General features: G+C 36.8%; 1 protein-coding gene across 7 annotated transcripts in view; it reads right to left on the bottom strand.

Moving 5' to 3' along the window:
- Window positions 1-7,173, bottom strand: part of LOC112161942 — a gene marked incomplete in the record, with an annotated part of 43,533 nt that overhangs the window by 35,854 nt on the left and 506 nt on the right.

Here is a 7,173-nt window from a genome sequence, read left to right on the forward strand (position 1 = left end):
ACATCTAGATTTTCCCCAAACTAAATTGTCTAGAACATGTGTCAAAGTCAAGACTAGGGGGGAAGATCCAGCCCTCCAGTTCATTTTATTTTATTGCTAGCTGTTGTGGCCAATTTACGCTTTTTTCAGGTTTTTTTTTTTTTAAATATATTTTGAAGTTTAGCTATTTTTTTCAGCTAAATGCTAGCCGTTTTGGCTAACTTACTTTTTTTTTTTAAAAGTTTTTTTAGGCCAATTTGGCATTTAACTAATATTTTAACTGGCCATCAGCCTAAGTGTTTTCAGCAATCAGCACTTGCATCCTCAGGGGCCAAAATCAGCTTACAGCAGTCACACTAGCATTATCGCAGGTAATGCTATACATCTAGTTCATAATTATGTTAAAAAGTTACTGTTTAAGTTTTAAAAATGTGGTTTTGGAGTGTTCAATCAATGTTTATCCCATTAGGCTCGCAATCTAAGGTGTGTTTTGCATTTTGGCCCCTTGTGTGATTGGCCACACAAAGACAGACAAACACACCCTCATTCACACTTACAGGGCACTTTTAGAGTAACCACTTAGCCTAAATAAATAATGTTTTTGGACCTCTGCGTAACCTTATGGAGTACCCATCTCCACAAGGTACTTGTACTTACAATACAGATGAACAACCGTCTCTCACAATTTCTACTGCCTTCACCCGATGTCCTGACAGAGTCTCAGGATTTAGACTCAATATAAAGATAAGAAGACAAATGTCCTTTGATGGTTAGTACTCAACACAGTTGGTCCATTAGTGCAACCACTTCAGAAAACATTTGACAAAACAAGGCAGTGTCAAAATTAGGAGCGGTTATTTAACTAAAACTTTCATAACCAATATTTATACAGACCTAGAATTTTAAACTTATTTCCAATGACACAGTTTCAATATCATTTATAAAAATATTTTTAAGAATATGCAACATGGATTCAGAAACTTTGATTGTCATTTGTCAACGTATTATCTTAGATTAAAGGTTATCGTTTAAATTAACATTTTTTTTCATGAACAAAATGTTAACAGTCCATTTTAACAGATATCAAACATTACTAAATCAATTTGAAATATGCCAGGCTCACTGCCATTTAAATGCAAGTTTATAAATCAATGTAACACTTCGGATTCAAACTTGGTATAAATTAATTATTATTTAAATACTTCATAAAGCCCATGCAATTTGATCTGTATTCAGAAAGGTACATCCTTCACGCCAGCTCAATCCCTTTCAGGGTCACACGAGCTGAAGGTCATCCCAGCCACTATTGGATGAAGGCTTGTTACACTCTGGTCAGGTTTCCAGTCCATCGAAGCAAACCCAAATAAAAGTACAAACATAGATATTCCACCAACTTTACATCCTGTAAATGAATAGGTGCTCTTCAAGGTTGAGAAGCGTGATCATGAGGATTTTGTAGTGCCTTTGAAAAAGTATCATTCAGGACACAATAAGGCATGTCAAAAATGTGCACTTTCATCATTTGTTTGCTTATACACACTGCACTCTCAATAGCAAATGAAAACCTGAAGTCAAGCCAATTAACCTGATATATATATAATTTTTACAACTGTTAGTTGTTGTAAAATAGTGCTGCTAACTGCTAGTTTGGGGTAATTCTACCAGGAATGCTTACTTCTACTATATAGTACGTGGACCATACTTTACATGGCATCAACTCTGCTTTTGGCTCATTGAGGCCTTGTCCACACGTACCCGGGTATCTGCTAAAACGAATATATTTCTATACGTTTTGGCCTATCGTCCACACGTAACCGGAGGTTTCAGTCACTGAAAACGGTGGTTTTGGAAATCTCCGGCCAAAGTGAAGATTTTGGAAAACTCCGGTTTTGTGTCTGCGTGTGGACATGAATAACCGGGGATTTGTGTTTTTAAACGTCACTTTTTGCGACAATTAATCCACACACGTCAGTACTAGCTACGTTTCCATTACACATTTGCGCAAAACTTTAATTAAATTCTAGGAATTTTGGAAAAAAAACAATGATTGGAAATGACACCGTTTCCATTAAATCATCATTTCGCGATAAAGCACAAACCAACTCACGCGATAAGTCATTAAAAACATGACGATGAATGAGAACAAGTATTTTTTTTATTTGATTCACTAAAAAGAAGCATAGCGGTGACGTCACAGCTCTGTCTGGAGAGCGCGTGCCGCGCAGAGTCTATTGACAGTCTCAGGTGAGCGTGAGAAACCTGTTCAGCGTTTTTTTTTAAATAACCATTCCAGCAAGTAAGCTGCTGGACCTTTTTCTGTTTAAAAACACGACCAGATGCATTTAAGTTTCTATCCCTGCTCTCGCGCTTTTCCTCAAACGAGATTTCAGCATCTTCAGGCTCCAAGCTGCAGAAGCGCAGCTGCAGATGAAGCTGTTCAGACACACAGAGAGGCGCATCTATTTCGAAAAAAGTGTTTCCAAAGCAGTTTTGCAAAAAATGTCTGTTTCGATACGTCCCCAAATGCCACCTACTGTAAGCGCATAAACTTTTTTTCGAAAAATGCGAGTTTTTTCGAAATTGTGGTGTTTCCATTAGGAGGATTTATTATCGAAATTCCAATTTGTTTGTAGAAATACCCGGCTATGTGTGGACATGACCTGAATGTCTTCGCTGTTGCTAATCCAGAGCAGTACTAATTTGCAAGTGAACCAAAATCTTTTCACTGCATTTTTTTTGTTACCTCTCGACAGCCCACTGTGCAGTCACACTAAAGTGAACAGCAGAGTTCACTTGCAAGTGAACTGAAGCAAATTTCTAAGCTGGGCAACAGTTCCTTGGTTTACAGGGTTTGAGCCACACTAGGAAAAAAATATATAGTTCATTTGGTCCTTAAACCTTTGCATGAGCTGAGAGAAGCACCAGACATGCAGGAATTTCCTCTCTAACCTTCATCTGTCCGCACTAGCGTCACACTGTCCTACCTGTCTGTCCCATCAACTGCCTTTATACTGTAGTTCTGAGATAACCAAATATTAGTGAAGGTTATTGAGGCCAATTGAAAACAACACAAACCTAAAAAGTAAAAATTCTCATGTCGATCAGAGATTTCCATTTTAGGAAATATTATCGGGGTTTCCTGTAGCCTCCTCCTGAGCTGAACGGCTCAACATCCTACTTCAAGCAGCACAGGTTGGCTTTGCTCAGGCTGGGATGAGGTGCAATGTTTGAACCACACAGGTTTTTTTTTTTTCCCTTTTGCTTAATCCATTCCAGTGCACATAAAAGACACTGCTAACTGTTGTTCCTGAACTGCTGGACCATCTCTTTACAAAAAAAAAAAGTCACATTATAGGCAATCTTGACATCCATTTTGCATTTAAATCCTTCTCAGAACAAATCACATATTTAAAAACACTATTTCAGACATGTATTTGTCACCCCGACAAAAAGCTGCCATACACATGGGTGTTCTTTCATTAGAGGGCAATAAAATGAGTTTTAGCAAGAAAACAGTAGGGGGGGGGGGTCAAGATAATTTGTTTTTCTAGACAGAATACGGTTCAGGGACAGCTGATTTGATTTATAGGGCTGGGTTCATGATAATCAATTTGAATAAATTCAAGCTTAACTGATCAATAAATACATTTATAAAAATATAAAACTTTTTAGCACATAAAGCTGAAGTCCGCTAGCTTGATGCTAACATTTAATAGAATTTCCCATTGGACGGCTGACATTGGAACATTGCTGTCTAAATGAACATCTTAATATGCTCACAGGCATTGATTTTTCAAACTGTTTTAAGGAAATATTTTTAAAAGAAAATCTAATCAATCCAGGCTTGTCTGAATCAAATTGTTTCTAGAAATAATAATCAATACTTAGCCCAAACAAAAAAAAAAAAAATTCTGCTACCTATTGGGGGTTTGGGTTTAGCAAAGATAAAGTTCAAATGTGATCTGCAAATCTGTGCATTAGTACAGCTTTGTTCGATCACCTGAAGCTTTATCCTCAACAAGAGAACAGCTCATATTCTGCAGCATCTAATCTCAATAAACACCAAAAGAAAAATATAATTAAAAAGTTTTTTATCCCACTTGAAAATGGATCCTGGAATATATAACCTGATCAAATTTAATACCATTGTAGGAAAAATAGCTGTTCCATTTCTGCCCGGTGGTCGTAACGGAACATGCAAGCTATAACCCCAAAGTGAACTTCAGAATTAATGATGTTTTCGAGTATTTAGTCCAAGGAATATGAGCTAATGTTTCAGACTTTGAGTTGGAAGAGGTACTAGGTCGCCGTGACATTTCTCAATTCCAGCGTCCAGAAAAGTGTCTAAAACAAATGGTCTGACAAAAGTTTCCAGGAAAGATAAGAAGGAAAACCAGATGTGGTGTTGGATCGACTGTTGTTGACGAAGATTCCTCTGGTAGGATTGCCAAAGATGGATTGTTAAGGCGGTGTGTGTGTGCTTTAGCCACGCACACTTGGGTATAAAGGTTGGAGGAAATAGAGAATCGGGGGCTTTCTTCAACAAAATCTGACTGGTTACGCTGGAAGATTTCTCTGACTTTATTCATGAATAAACAGACCCACTGAGCCAAGCAGAGTTCGATTTTTCATTTTACGTTGACTCATTTTTCCTCAACACCATTTTCTGAACTTTGTCAATTTTTCTTTAGCGTTTACATTTTTTTCTAGTTTTTGAGTGTCAAGTCAAATTAAGTTGACTCACTATTTTCGCTATCAACTTATTTTAAGGATTAAGTGTAAATAAAAAGGTTTGTTGAAAATCAACTTGTTTTTTTTTCACCCCAGTATCAGGTCTGCATTTATACAATATTGTAGAAGTCTTAAATCAGATTTAGTATGCAAGACAATATATATAAAAAAAATACAATATTTCCCAGCACCAGACTACTGTACCCTACAGACAGGTATGCACACCTGCTATAAAACAAGTATGTATGAAAATAGCTTTACAGAAAACATTTTTAAACTTTGAATTGAGCAAAATGCTTACGTCATGTAACAACACCACCATCAGACATGTTCATAATCTCATACGCTCCAATAACATTTTTTACAAAGAGTTTAGCCAGTTACAATTTGTTAATTCCAAATCTGCCGATTGTGGCTAATTTTCATATCCATGAACAAGAGCCCACATGAGCAGGATTCAGATTACACAGTAAAAGATTTAAAAGAAGGATTCATTTAAATCAAAATTCACTTGGAAAAAAGTTCCACGAAGGAGAATACAAGAATCTGTTTTCCTAAATCAGTTCCTGGTGTTCTTAGACAGCTCTTTGGTCTTTGTGGAATGGTTACAGTCCGATTCCCACTCTAGTCATATTTTGATCAATTGGAAAAAGTTCATACCACTTTATAAAAAAAAAAAGAAAAGAAAAAAAAAAAACGCTTTTTCCTTGGAAATAGTTTCTTCTTCAGAGCAGCATTTCATCAGAAATTTGACTCCAACTTCTGCACAGGAATGCAGGTGTATTTCAGTCATGCAACTCTCTGGGTCCACCAGAATAACTCAAGACGCTTGTATGAAACATTTGGGATCGAAGAAGGTGCTGCAGTGCATCTCCACACAAAGGAGCCCCCTCTGGAGCGCTCATTGGCCTCAGCTGACTCTAAAGCGGTCCAAAAAAAAAATATATATATATATATATATATATATATATCCTGATAGGTTGAAGAAGATCGAGGAGGACGATTTTCATCCAAAGCAGGTGTTTACTATTGATGGAGGATGCACTCACTCCTGGTTTTCAAGGTACAGAGAAAGAGTCCTCAAAGTCATAGAATAGACCACAAATAGTTTTAAAAAAATATTTCCTTCAAGAGCTTGGAAGAGGAAGGGGAAGGGAAGAAGAAGAAAAAAAAAAGAAAGAAATTGGCCTCTTAAAGATACAACAATGATCAAAGGATCATTGCAAGGGACCCTTTTAGGTTCCTCAGCCAATTTTTTTCCCCTTTTTTGAAAAACTGGAGCTTTTAGCTTGGGGTAATGAAGTGGGAGAAAATGCAGGTTTTAACAACATGACAGTCTTCAAAAAGTAATCATGATGACCTGAACGGTAAACCACCAAAGCTCGTAGCAGCAAAATCTATCAAAAGTGGGGATTTGCAGATTGTGTTGCAAGACACTCCTTACACACAATTTTGTTGCTATGTAGATAAATTGTTCCATGTGTGATTAGTATGCCATGGAGAAGAACAAAAACAACTCACAATTGATGGTTTAAACTGCGAGAATGGAAAGCATTAGTAAACAACAGAACAATCAATGATTACAACATACCCCCATCCCAGACTCAAGTTGAGACTGTCCATAAGACATCAAGGATGTTTACCTCCACTAAGTGCAAATATATTTAAATGAGGGAACTTCAAACACGGTCACAGTGGAGTTAGAGGCCAAGCATAGTTAAGACAGACAAAGTTAAAACGAACATGCAGGATGACAGAAAAGTGAAATGTCATTAGTATGTTGGATTGAAATGTATGTGTTTTAGGAGCACTCAATGAATAACTTTACTGCTTAGAGTCTCAGAGAAACAGGAGTGAGCTGGTAAGTTGAACAGAGATTTACTTGCAAGCACAAAACAGTAAGCAACCACATATGACAGAGCTCCCCCACTAAGCTAGACAAAGGCCTTTAGACCAACCTTGTTGCTGCAACAGTGATTGTGTTCAATCTTTGCAATGCGTCCTTGAACTGGTCTCAATGACCAAAAATGCAAAAAACAGGATCAGGATGCTATAACCAAGGTAAAAAAAAATGCAAACTAAACAGAAAAGAAATCTAAAAACTTAATTTTAAGAAATTTAAAAACAATTTCCAACACCTAGTTAAGATTTAATTACTTGTTGAATTTATCCATTGTGTTACTATTCAGTATGTTCAGAAAAAAAAGCTACAAAAATGACAAATATTGACTTCAGTCACATTTACACTGAAGCCTTTTGTCCTTAGTGCCAAGAACTTTAGCCCTTGTGCTATCTTATGGGGTACAGATTACCCCACTCTTATTTTGATGTGTGATCCCTCCCATGACAAAAGGTGGAAAAGATTTCATGCCTGCCACAGACGCAAGTGAAGATTAAAGATCCAGATATTAATTTTGAAAGTGCGACAGCCCGAAATATTTTATTGTTTGAAAATAATTGACA

Source organism: Oryzias melastigma, linkage group LG11 (assembly GCF_002922805.2).
Source record: "Oryzias melastigma strain HK-1 linkage group LG11, ASM292280v2, whole genome shotgun sequence".
Classification (NCBI taxonomy): domain Eukaryota; kingdom Metazoa; phylum Chordata; class Actinopteri; order Beloniformes; family Adrianichthyidae; genus Oryzias; species Oryzias melastigma.